This window comes from Sylvia atricapilla, chromosome 1 (assembly GCF_009819655.1).
Source record: "Sylvia atricapilla isolate bSylAtr1 chromosome 1, bSylAtr1.pri, whole genome shotgun sequence".
NCBI lineage: Eukaryota > Metazoa > Chordata > Aves > Passeriformes > Sylviidae > Sylvia > Sylvia atricapilla.
In genome coordinates, this window is record NC_089140.1 from 139,148,359 (window position 1) to 139,161,218 (window position 12,860).

General features: G+C 45.4%; 1 pseudogene; it reads left to right on the top strand.

The window, feature by feature from the left end:
- The first annotated feature begins 6,459 nt into the window (after positions 1-6,459).
- Positions 6,460-11,632, top strand: LOC136371202 (U4/U6 small nuclear ribonucleoprotein Prp3 pseudogene; annotated as a pseudogene).
- Positions 11,633-12,860: the final 1,228 nt, after the last annotated feature.

A 12,860-nucleotide genomic window follows, 5' to 3' on the forward strand; every position in this document is an offset into this window, starting at 1 on the left:
ATACATCCTATGGTCATATTAGCCCCCTTAACAAGAGCATCACACATGGAACTCATACTGAATTGCTTATCTGTTGTGACCTGTAAACAGCCAAGAACAGCTTCCTGAATATTTCCTCTATAAAAACTCCCATGGGATCACTCTTCATTTGCAACTCCTCTTTGGAGACTTGTCATTTAACTGCCTCATAATCCATTTTAAAAGTGCCATATTGATTTTTACGGTGCTACCATTCAGAACAAACTGAATAGCAGAATGCAACCCCCAGCGTTGCTCTGATCTTTCCAAGGACCTATTTCCATGGAGATGCATGCCCACAGCTTCTGGTTCCCTTCACCAGCTCTGTGCCTTTGCTGGCAGCGAGGGAGCATGCGGCCACCCCAGCTCCTGTTCCTGGAGGAGGTCTGCTGCTGCTTCAAATCTATAATTGGAAGCATAGGAAATTGGAGCAAAAGCACCAGCCATGAGCTCTTAAACTTGTAGAAAGAGTAAACGGATTTGCAGCTAATGCTTGCAGAGAGGGCAGAACTGCTACTCATGTGTTTAGATACCAATGCTTCTTGATGGTTTTCAGGGAATATTTTGAGACAATATCCTACTCTCAGGAGGTCCCAAACTGGCCCATGGAGAAGTTTCAGTCTGAAAATCCCATATAAATGCCCTGCTGCTAGTGCTTAAAACCACACTGGTTTCAGAGTGGTTTTAATTTAACAGGGAGGAGTGTGTGACTGGTGACCCAAGAGAAATGCTGAAGGCTGAGGGTGGTCCTTAGTCCAACGTGTTTGGATAATATTCCAGACAATCTTGGTTTTCCTGTTGGTTGCCAAGTCTCTCTTGGGATTAGCAGAACACTGTCCAAAAAGTTCATATTTTGAGATTAAGAGGCATCTTGTTATGGGACTAATAACATGGGGAAGGAGGGGAAGCATGAAGAAATCCTGATTTCCCCTGCATAATACTGTACGACTCATGGAAGTGGAGGAGGGCAGAAGAGATACTGCCTCAGGGTAAAACAAGCAGCTGTTGTCCCCAGGTGGAATTAGACAGTGGGAGCCCTGAATCCTGCAATCTCTCATGTTTCTGACAAAAGTTTTACTTGCCAAGAATTGCCAAAACTAGGCTAAGTCTGGGACCTAAGGGATGTGGACAAAACCAGTCAGCATAACAGTGCCCTCCATGCTCTGGATTAAAACTTAAACAGAGGCAGAAATAACCCTGAAATGTCCCCAAAGTACTAAAAATTCTTGCTGTAATGACGACAGGAAGGGTCTTATCTGGCTTTCCTGTATGTGGGAGCATTTCTGTTGTGCAAATTCTTGCTGCTGCACTTTTCAAGTGGGGCAACTGTTGCAGCTAAGTAAAATTGTTAAAATGAGTTAATCAGCTTAGTACAATGGTTTCCACTATTTTCCATAAAACAATTTGCCTCCCACGTAGTCTGCTCTGTCCCATTTCACAGCACGGAGGAGAGCCAAAGCACCCCTCAGGCTGAGCATCAGGCGCTCAGCACCAACCAGGCTCTCCCATCTCGCCTGGGAAGTGCCAGAGCAGAGTGTTCAAGCTGAGACTTATGATGTGCCCTGAAGTGCTTCATTTCTCTGCAGTAAAACTCCCCAGTGAAGGAAAAGCAGTTTCCCTAATCTGCCCAGAGCTGCTGGTGGAGGCTGGAGGTGGCCACGCACACTCCCTCAGCCTGCCCTCTGTAATGCATGGCTGAAGCTCTCAAGGCTTCAGCCATCTGGCTATAAAATATTGCCTCTCTTCAGCTCCTAAGTGGGCTCAGTATAACTTGCTTGTTTTAACCCCTAATTCCAAGGATTTTCCCTACGTATCCCTAATTTTCTGATGGTGCCCAGCAAAGAGCAGATAAAAGCCTGGATGTAAGGAGCTGGGCTGACCCTGGTCCTGCAGGGAGCCACTGGTTTTGTGTTCGCAGGTCTCACTGAGTGCTGCGTTTATCCTGTGCAGCACAGGGACTGGGCTCTCACTCACCCAGTGACTTTGGATGGGAAGGTGGGCCCAGTCCCTGCTGTCACCCCAGGCTCTGGCTCTGCATCTGAACTGGCCACGGCAGGGGACGTGTCCCAGTTTCTAAACTGACAGCCGGAGGTATTGACTTAAATGAGTCTGGAATTAGTCATAGCTACATAATAGCAGGTTTTTACCTGGAAGAGATAGAAAATGAAGATGCAGTTCCTTTTGAAATATAAAGTAATGATATTTAACAGAGGTAACTCTTTGCTTTCCATTCAAGTCTTACCTGCAGGAAAATTGAATTGAGAAAGAGATTTGGCAGACAATTTGGTCCTGTCATACCACAGGGTCAGGATTATTGAGGGATGCTCTTCAAAGCTACTCTCCATCTCTTTTAAGCAGCTGCTCCAGCATCCCTGTTCCTAAATAGAATTTTTTTTGTTGTTGTTCCTAGAAAGTGTCCGGTGTGCAACCTTGCTGCTGTTATAGCCTGCTGTTCGATCACTGACTTGGAGATGAGGTTAATCCTTGTGTTTCCCTAAAAAAACCCTGTAGCAATTTGTTCTCTGCTCTATCTCTTCTCAAGGCCAATGCCTCAGCACCATTTATTAAAAGGAAAACTCTTCTTTTTGACTGTGGGTTCCTCACATGCAGTAATTCAGTGTATTTCCCATGTGATGCTAATAACAGTAGAAGGGAAGAAATCACGTCAGCTGCAGAAAAGCAAGAAGGCAATGACAAGGCAGTGACATGAGTGAGACAAAGGAGTGCATAAAAAAGAAGCAGACCTCAGACATGGCGAGAGCAGGATGATGAGACACCTCACCCGTGAAAGTGTCTTTGCATGCACAGATTGGCACTGGGGGCAGGGAGAGTTGGGCATTGGAGAAGCAGGAGCTGTGGATGGCAACTTCTTGTCTGCCAGATCAGGTGCCTCTTTTGTACCACAGTGCTAGGCCTGTTCAATTCAATCCAACTTGTAACACAGTCTTCTTGGAAGACTTTCAGTTTCTCTGTTGACTTTCAAGGTTTAACAGTGACAGGTAATTGCAGTTTCAGTTCTACAGTAAGGAGATGGGACACAAAGAGACGATGTGAGGGAACGTGTCCTTTCACAAGCAGCAGGTCAACAGTGGGACTGGGAACATCACGTATGTTTCTAGGGTTGCACTTCATTCACTGGACTTCACTATGGACATAACAATATGTGCTCACTAAGAAGGCTTTGCTCAAATGAGCGCAGATCTGCCCAGCTAACACAATCTTAGTTCAAGAATACAGTTTTTGGACAGGAGCATGTCTTTGAGCCCAAGGGTCCAAGCAGCACAACTTGGCCTGTAACCGCTGGATAGATGCTTAGGGTAAGGTAAGCTTTGATGGATCCACAGGATGTACATGGGTGTAACACAAGGTCATGCAAGTATTGTCAAGGACTGATTGTCACTGGAAGGAAAATGACCAGGAAAAATGAACTGTACAACTGGTTGCTCCATTGACAGCTTCTGAGTAACAAACTGTGTGTAAAGAAACTGCAACCCCATCCCCAAGATTTGTAACACTAAACCCGTATGAGCACAAATGGAAACACCTTGTCCACAGCTTAAAATAACTATTTTCTCTGTCACTGGGGAGAAATATTTCATGATCATGACAGCTGCTCTTTCATTATAGAGCAGATATGGTTTTGGCAGCATATTGTTTATAATGGGAATAATTCTACTGTGAAGCACACAGAATTGTAATAATATGGCACCACTGTAACCCTTAGGGGGACTCTGATGGTGAAAAGGGTATGTGATACAGCAACTTTTTCTTGTATTATTGTTCTAATTTCCCTCAGCCCAAAAAGTAACGTGCACAGATCTGTTCAAAACAGAGCTTTCCCTGCTAACATATTCTTCTTGCTGATGAGGCTTATGGATTAAAAAGCTTTTTAAAGATATAAGCAGAATTTAGTAAATTGCAATCCCATCATGAGATGTTAAAATAAAAAAACATGATTTATGATTTTTTAGATGACAAATTATCTTGACTTTGTCAGTTATAGCTTACATTGTATAATTTTGTTCTACTATTTTGTATTAATCCAGTGTTTTGTGTTTGACCAAAATATGTAATCAGTCTCTACCTTACAAATGTGAGACTCTTCAGAATTATGGCTGAAAAGAAAAAAAAAAAAAAAAAAAAAAGGAAGAGCATAATATCATGCTGGAATTTCAGCTTTTCAGCATTTTTGTGAAAACTACCAAATCCATTGACTTTTAAATTGCTCGCATGTCATAAATACTGAGAATAAATGAGGCGGGTAGGATGGAAGTGAAATGCCTCGCAGCATAAACAGCCTAGTACCTGCTTCTTTTGTGGTTTGGTCCCCTTAGAGGATGCTTCACTGCTCACAAGGGCATCCCCCAAGTCTTGAGACATAAGGGCAGTGAAAGGAGAATTCTTCCTCACGGTGTGCAGTGTCTGCTTGCTGTTGCACTGCACTGAAGCAAAATCAGAAGAGTTGGTCTAGATTCATGCCCAAACTCTGCCCAGAAAAGCAGAGCCCTTTGCTCAGGTAACAGCTGCAATGTGCTGCATTTAGGCAACCCCTGCACCCGTGCAGCAAATCACTGCACAGACCCCGGGACTGCAGCTGGAGAAGGAGACTTGCAGGTGGGAAAAAAGCTCTGCCCACCTTCATGTGCTGGAAACTACCTCAATGAGAATGCTCAGACTGACAGATCAGAATTGTTGCTAGAAAAAACTCTGGTTTTTCCCCCCTGCCTTTCATTACCTGGATCAAGCTTGACCTTATTTAAATCAAACAAATACTTTTACTGTATAATAAAAATTCCATATTTTAATACATTGCCATGCACAAATGAAGTCAAACAATGCAGAGTACAAAATTGTCAAATATACAAAATGATAAAGCAGATACCCAAAGCTTCCAGAGATCATGCCCAAAGATACCAAAAACTTGATATTGGTTTTAATTTTATTGTTTAAAAGAACTCCTCCCTCCCACCCGGGCTTTATTTTTTGTTGATTTTTGTAAACAGAAAGAAGTAAAGACTTAATATAAAAACTGTAAGTGGAATTAAGTGATGGCCACTTTGTACACTAAAAATTAGTTTGCATGATAATTTCTGTTTTGGGGAAAAAAAAAACATTGCTGTGCAGCTGAACACCTTGGATGCCTGGGGAAATGCAGTGTACATCAAACAAAAAGGCACACTTTTGTCTTGTGCCACCTCATTTCGATCCATCATTAAAAAGTTCATCCATAGATGTACTGGGCATAACAGTGTGTCATTTTATAAGCATTAGAGTGCTGGCATCTTCCTAGATTATCAACCAAGTTAACATTAAAAGGAGATCACTGGCTTAGAGTATTTCCTTAGTGAATGTAAACCAGAACTGAGACCAAAAGGCAGCAGGAGCAGACATGACTTGCTGGCTTCAGGTGACCGTTTTGACCTCGGCCAAGGGCTTGCAGTCAGCCTTTCTGCATCCAGCTGTCCTGCATCAGGTGACTAGATCTCCCAGGACCTTGATCCCAGCCTCCCTCTCATTCCCTGCAATTCATGTCCATCTTCAGTGGCTGATGCAGATGCACCAGCACAGCCTGGTATCTGATTGTGTCCATGGGCTCCTTTTTGAGAAGCAACCTTTGGAGATAACTCAGGTGCAACTGCAATCCCAGCTGTCAGCTGCCTGTTTTCCTCAGGGTCAGGATCAAACAACTTTAAATTAAACTCCCCAAAACAGAGTACCCCAGATTTAGAGCCCTCTTTGCTGGTTTATTGTGTGTGCAGAGCCAGGCAGGCATTCTTCCTATCTTACCCAGTGTCTTGGGTTGCAATGCATGATGTAACCAAAAATATTCTACTGCCATCTATTGAAACTGGCTGGGGAGATGTTTTTCTTTATCTCTTCTATGACCCATTCCTCAGAACTCTGGGGGGGAGGAGGTGAGTGTATTGTGTTAAAGTGTCAGCTGTTAAAACCAGGTGGGGCAAAGTTCCTTATCTCTTCTATGACCCTCCTCCCTCCGGGGGATATCTGCTGTTAATGGGCCATTAAGACTCACTGCATGACTGATAAAAATTACATCATCCCATTGTGAGATGCTCCTCAACCCAGTGGGAGGAGCCAAGCATTCCTACCTGGATAAAACCTGAGATTCAGACCAGCAGGACAGCCTGTTTTCCACTGCATTCCCAGAGGAAGACCAGGCCCATCTTGCTACCACTGAACCTTTGGAGGAAAACTACACCCTTCTACAGCATCTTTGCTTCAACAGAAACACACCTGTCACTCCAGGAGGACTTAATTGGACTGGGACCAACACCCAACAGGGTGTCAGGTTGTATTCTGACTCTGTCAGTGGTTTTTTTTGTTTATTTGCTTTTTTCATGCTACTACATCTTTATTTTTAATATTTCTAGCAAAGAACTGTTATTCCTATTCCCATATCTTTGCCTGAAATTCCCCTAATTTCAAAATTATAAGAATTTGGAGAGAGGGTGTTTGCATTCTCCATTCCAAGGGAGGCTCTGGCTGTCCCTGGCAGACACTTGTCTTTCCAAATCAAGACAGATTTGTTTCAGGGGCTGCTGGGCCAGGACCGGGACCAGTGTGAGGGAACAGGGCTGCTCTGAGCCGGGTAGAGATGTCGCTGTACAAGCAGGAGCTGGACGAGCTGAAGCCATGGATTGAGAAGATGGTGAAGAGCATGCTGGAAAAAGCAACTGGGTTTCACCAATCCTCTGACACCACAGCCCAAAATTTCTTCTTTGTCTGAATCAGAACGGCTCCCCTTCAGCAACATGATCCAGCCCTCGAGGGCAGCCACATTCATGAATGATGCCATCAAGAAGGCCAGGAAAGCTGCGGAGATGCAGGCCCGGATCCAGGCTCAGCTGGCCCTGAAACCAGGGCTCATCAGCAATGCCAACATGGTGGAGTTGGCCAAGCTGCACATGGTGGGCATTGCACTGCCAAAAGTGGAGCTGAAGGATCAGACCAGGGCAACACCTCTGATCCTGGATGAGCAGGGCCGGACAGTGGATGCAAGCGGGAATGAGATAGAGCTGACCCACCGCATGCCCACCCTAAAGACCAACATCCGCACAGTGAAGAGAGAGCAGTTCAAACAGCAGCTGAAGGAAAAGCCCTTGGAAGACATGGAGTCAAACACGTTTTTTGACCCCCGGGTCTCCAAAACTCCAGCCCAGCGGCAGAAGCGAACCTTTAAGTTCCATGAAAAAGGCAAATTTGAGAAAATTGCCCAGAGGTTGAAAACAAAGGCTAAGCTAGAAAAGCTTCAGGCAAAGATCTCCCAGGCTGCCAGGAAAACTGGGATTCACACTTCCACCAAGTTGGCTCTGATGTCTCCTAAGAAGGAGGTGAAAGAGGGGGAGATACCGGAGATAGAGTGGTGGGACTCCTACATCATCCCCAATGGCCTGGATTTAAAAGGTGGGGTGACCTCAAAGAAAGACGATTACTTCAGGATCACGAACCTGGTGGAGCATCCGGCCCAGCTCAGCCCCCCAGTGGATAGTGACATGCCGGTGGCCCTGGGTGTGTATTTAACAAAGAAAGAGCAGAAGAAATTATGACGCCAGACACGGCGAGAAGCCCAGAAGAAACTGCAGGAGAAGGTCAGACTGGGCCTGATGCCACCACCACAGCCAAAAGTGAGGATTTCCAACCTGATGAGGGTGCTGGGCACAGAAGCTGTCCAGGACCCAACGAAGGTGGAAACTCAGGTCCGAGCGCAGATGGCCAAGAGACAGAAGGCTCACGAGCAAGCAAATGCAGCAAGGAAGCTCATGGCAGAGCAGCGGAAAGCCAAGAAGGTGAAAAAGCTCAAGGAAAATGTTTCACAGGGAGTTCACATAGCTGTGTACAGTGTCCGAAACTTGAGCAATAGAGCAAAAAAATTTAAAATTGAGGTGAATGCTGGGCAGCTGTACCTCACGGGCATGGTGGTCCTGCACAAAGATGTCAATGTGGTGGTGGTAGAAGGAGGCCTGAAAGCACAGAAGAAATTCAGACGTCTTATGCTGCATCGAATAAAGTGGGATGAACAGGTGTCAAACATGAAGGGAGATGATGATGATGAGTCTGACAAAGAGTCCATTAATAAAACAAACAAATGCTCTCTGGTCTGGGAGGGCATGGTGAAAGATCGCAGTTTCGGTGAGATGAAGTTCAAACAGTGACCCACGGAGAACATGGCACGGGAGCACTTCAAGAAGCACAGTGCTGAACACTACTGGGACCTGGCACTCAGCGAGTCCATGCTCGAGTCCACAGACTGAGCCTGGCCACAGCCCCACAGCCACTCCTGCCCCACAGCCCCAGCATTTGCCATGGACTGATCCAGACTGCACTGGAAAAGAGTGATACTCCTGAAGATCTACAGTACATGGATGACATCATTGTGTGGGGAAACATGGCAATTGGAAGTGCTTGAGAAAGGACAGAAGGTCATCCAGATTTTCCTGGAGACCGGTTTTGCCATCAAGAGCAAATTCAAGGGACCTGCCCAAGAGATCCAGTTCCTGGGGGTAAAATGGCAAGATGCATGGTGTCATATTCCAACTGAGGTCATCAATAGGATCACCACGATGTCTCTACTGATCAGCAAGAAGGAAATGCAAGCTCTTCCAGGTGCCATAGATTTTTTGGAGAATGCACATTTCCAAGTACATCCAGAGTGTGAGCCCTCTCTACCTGCTTACCTGCAAGAAGAACCATTTCCACTGAGGCCCTGAATAGCAACAAGCCTTTGCCCAGATAAACAAGAGACAGCTTGTGCAGTAGCCCTTGGCCCAGTCAGGACAGGACCAGATGTGAAGAATATGCTCTACTCCATAGCCGGGAACAATGGTTTGTCCTGGAGCCTTTGGCAGAAGGTGCCTGGGGAAAGTCAAGGCCAACCACTGGGATTAAGAAGTCGAAGTTACAGGGGGTCCAAAGCCAACTACACTCCCACAGAGAAGGGAATCTTGGCCTGTGAAGGAGTTCAAGCGGCCTCAGAGGTGATTGGCATGGAAGCACAACTCCTCCTGGCACCCCGACTACCAGTGCTGGGGTGGATGTTTAAAGGAAAGGTTCTCTTTACCCACCACGCCACTGATGCCACATGGAGCAAATGCACTGCCCTCATCACACAGTGCGCTCGTATTGGAAACCCAAATCGCCGTGGGATTTTGGAAATAATTACAAATTGGCAGGAAGATGAAAACTGTAGTCTCATGGATGAAGAGGAGCAGGAACAAGTGACAAGTGCTGAAGAAGCTCCACCGTACAACCAACTGCCAGAAGTAGAAACATGCTACACATTTTTTACTGATGGTTCTTGTTGCATCTAGGGATGAACCGCAAGTGGAAAGCAGCCATGTGGAGCCCCACACAACAGGTCACACAAACGACTAAAGGAGAAGGCAGATCGAGTCAACTCACTGAACTTAAAGCTGTTCAATTGGCCCTGGACAGTGCTGAAAGAGACAAGTGGCCAAAGCTCTTCCTCTACACAGATTCATGGGTAGTAGCCAGTGCTCTGTGGGGTTGGCTGTAAATGTCAACCGGCAGTGTAGGGGAAAACCAATCTGGGCTGCAGATGAATGGAAAGACATTGCCAGTCAGGTAGAGAAGCTGCTTGTGAAAGTCTGCCATGTAGGTGCCCATGTCCCCAAGAGCTGGACTAATGAGGAGCACTAAAGCAAGAAGCAGGTAGATCAGGCTGCAAAGATACACTCAGACTGGTAACACAAGGGACAGTTGTTCGTAGCACGATGGGCCCATGATGCCTCAGGACATCAGGGCAGAGATGTCACCTATAAGTGGGCACAAGATTGAGAGGTGGATCTAACCATGGACAGTATTTCTCAGGTTGTCCATGACTGTGAGACACGTCCTGAAATCTAGCAGGCCAAGGTCAGACTGGGCCCTATGGAATGGTTGGCAGTGGTCCAAATATAAGTTTGGGGAAGCCTGGCAAATTGACTACATCACCCTTCCCCAAAATCTGCCAAGGCAAGTGTTATGTGCTGACCTTGGTGGAAGCCACCATTGGATGGTTGGAGACCTCCCCAGTGCCTCATGCAACTGCTCAGAACACCATCCTGGACCTGGAAAAGAAAGTCCTGTAGAGACACAGCATCCCTGAGAGAATTGTGTGAGACAAAGGGACCCATTTCAAGGATGGCCTTATACACAGCTGGGCCAGAGAACATGGCATTAAATGGATACATCACATCCCTTATCAGGCACCAGCTGCTGGGAAAGTTGAGTGTTCAATAGACAACTTAAGACTACCCTGAAGGCACTTCGTGGAGGGGCCTTCAAATACTGGGAAATCAATTTAGCAAAGGCCACCTGGATGGTCAACACCCCAGGCTCCATCAATAGAGCTGGTCCCGCCCAGTCTGAACCCTTGTACACAGTGGACAGAGATAAAGTGATACACATGAAAGGTATTTTAGGAAGGACTGTTTGGATTAACCCCACCTCAGGCAAAGGTGAACTCGTCAGTGGGATTGTTTTTGCTCAAGGATCTGGTTACACTTGGTGGGTAATGCAAAAAGATGGAGAAACCAGTTGTGTACCAAAGAGAAACCTAATCTTAAGTGAGAATTATTTGTAAGGTTTCATCATGTATATATATGTAAAGTAGAGTATATTGATTTGGATATGATGCAGATAGTAATAGAATAAGGGGTGGATTATGTCTTGGGTTGCAGTGCAAGATGTAACCAAAAGTATGTATTCTATTACTATCTGTTGAAACCGGTTGGGGAAGTGTTTTTTCTCCACTATGACCCATTCCTTGTGACTCTGGGGTGGAGGAGGCGAGTGTCTTCTGTTAATGGGCCAGCTGTTAAAACCAGGTGGGGCAAAGTTCCTTACCTCCTCTATGACCCTCTTCCCTCCAGGGGGATATCTGCTGTTAATGGGCCATTAAGACTCACTGCATGACTGATAAAAATTACATCATCCCATTGTGAGATGCTCCTCAACCCAGTGGGAGGAGCCAAGCATTCCTACCTGGATAAAACCTGAGATTCAGACCAGCAGGACAGCCTGTTTTCCACTGCATTCCCAGAGGAAGACCAGGCCCATCTTGCTACCACTGAACCTTTGGAGGAAAACTACACCCTTCTACAGCATCTTTGCTTCAACAGAAACACACCTGTCACTCCAGGAGGACTTAACTGGACTGGTACCAACACCCAACAGGGTGTCAGGTTGTACTCTGACTCTGTCAGTGTTTTTTTTGTTTATTTGCTTTTTTCATGCTACTACATCTTTATTTTTAATAGTTCTAGCAAAGAACTGTTATTCCTATTCCCATATCTTTGCCTGAAATCCCCCTAATTTCAAAATTATAAGAATTTGGAGAGAGGGTGTTTACATTCTCCATTCCAAGGGAGGCTCTGGCTGTCCCTGGCAGACATCTGTTGTTCCAAGCCAAGACACCCAGACAATGAAAAAGAAACAATAATTTCAAGGCAGGTCCAGGTAGCTGCAGTCTTGAAAGCAGAGCCCAGCATATCTGAAAGTACTGCCCTGCCACTTTCAGATTCTGCAATATATGTGAGAAATTTAAAAATACACATCTTTGCTTTGCCAAGTATCTCTTCAGCTTAGTGCAAAGCAAGAGTCTTTTCCTCAGAGGACACAGCCTCATTGGGGAAATGCTGGTCATTCCCATTGCCAGGGTAGTGTCCAGTCCTGGCAGGAAATATCTCCTGCCATGGCTGCAGGAGCCACTCAGCACAGACAGAACACTGCGCTGTGCCTGTAGGTTAGCCCGGCATGGCTCCATTCTTCCCCTTGGTCGGTGGTGTTGGATTCAAGTGAGAAGGATGAGAAGTGAGTCTCATGTTGAGATGCTTTGCATAGACTGGAAGATCTTGTCCCTCTATGCTTTTCCTACTGCCACTTAATCTCTTTTCCACCTTTCTCAGAAGTGCAGAGAAGGAGCCTCTTACGTACAAGAGAAGCAGTCAAAGTGCTAAAAGGACTCCAAACATTTCTTTATCTACCTGATCTTGAGACCAAAGCCTGGCTCAGTAAGCAAAACTTCTGCCAAGATGTAAAGCCACCCTCTCAATATTGAAAAAAACCCAACCAACAGAGGAAGTCCCCTAAGTATCTGATGGTACAATTTGAGGTTTTATTTTCCTTCCCTGCACAGCTTATTATTGCTTACATGCAGTTTTGCTGCAATAAAAAACTCCTTGCTTTAAAAAAAACAACAAAACAAACAAACAAACAAAAGCCCTGTATTTTGCTATTTAATTTGGTGACTTATGATATTAAATAGATAAATTCAAGGCAAATGTCTAATAGAAGGAATTTGATTTGAGGTGTAATTACAGAGAATTTTTTAAAATAAAGTCTTTAGATATATTTGGAATTAGTATCAGAAAGGAGCTTTTCATTTTCTTCTTAGACTGAGCCTGGTCTGAGTCTGAGCTGTCATAATGCTGTCAGTCTACTCTCATGGCAGAAGCAGATCTTACAGTCATGTGCCAGTTCAGATTCACCCCTGCCCAGTGGGCTCCAGCCATGCCTGCCACAGATTGCTCTCCTCCAGAGCTGCAAGGTGTCTAATACAAATCTGCAGTAAGTATTGCTTTTATAACTTCCTTTGCTTGTGTGAACTGTTTACTCTTTGGCTGTACATCCCAGTTTGTGCTTTCCCCCCCACCTTGAAACACATGGAAGATGACTCCAGTGGTTCACACTTGCCTTGTGGACATTGACAATGGTTTTGTGAAATCTGAATCAGACAGTGAGTACTCCTTTGCTTATTTCTGAAGTACATCATTCAAACCAGCCAACAGGACCCAATCTGGCAAAAAAACCCACTGCTGGGA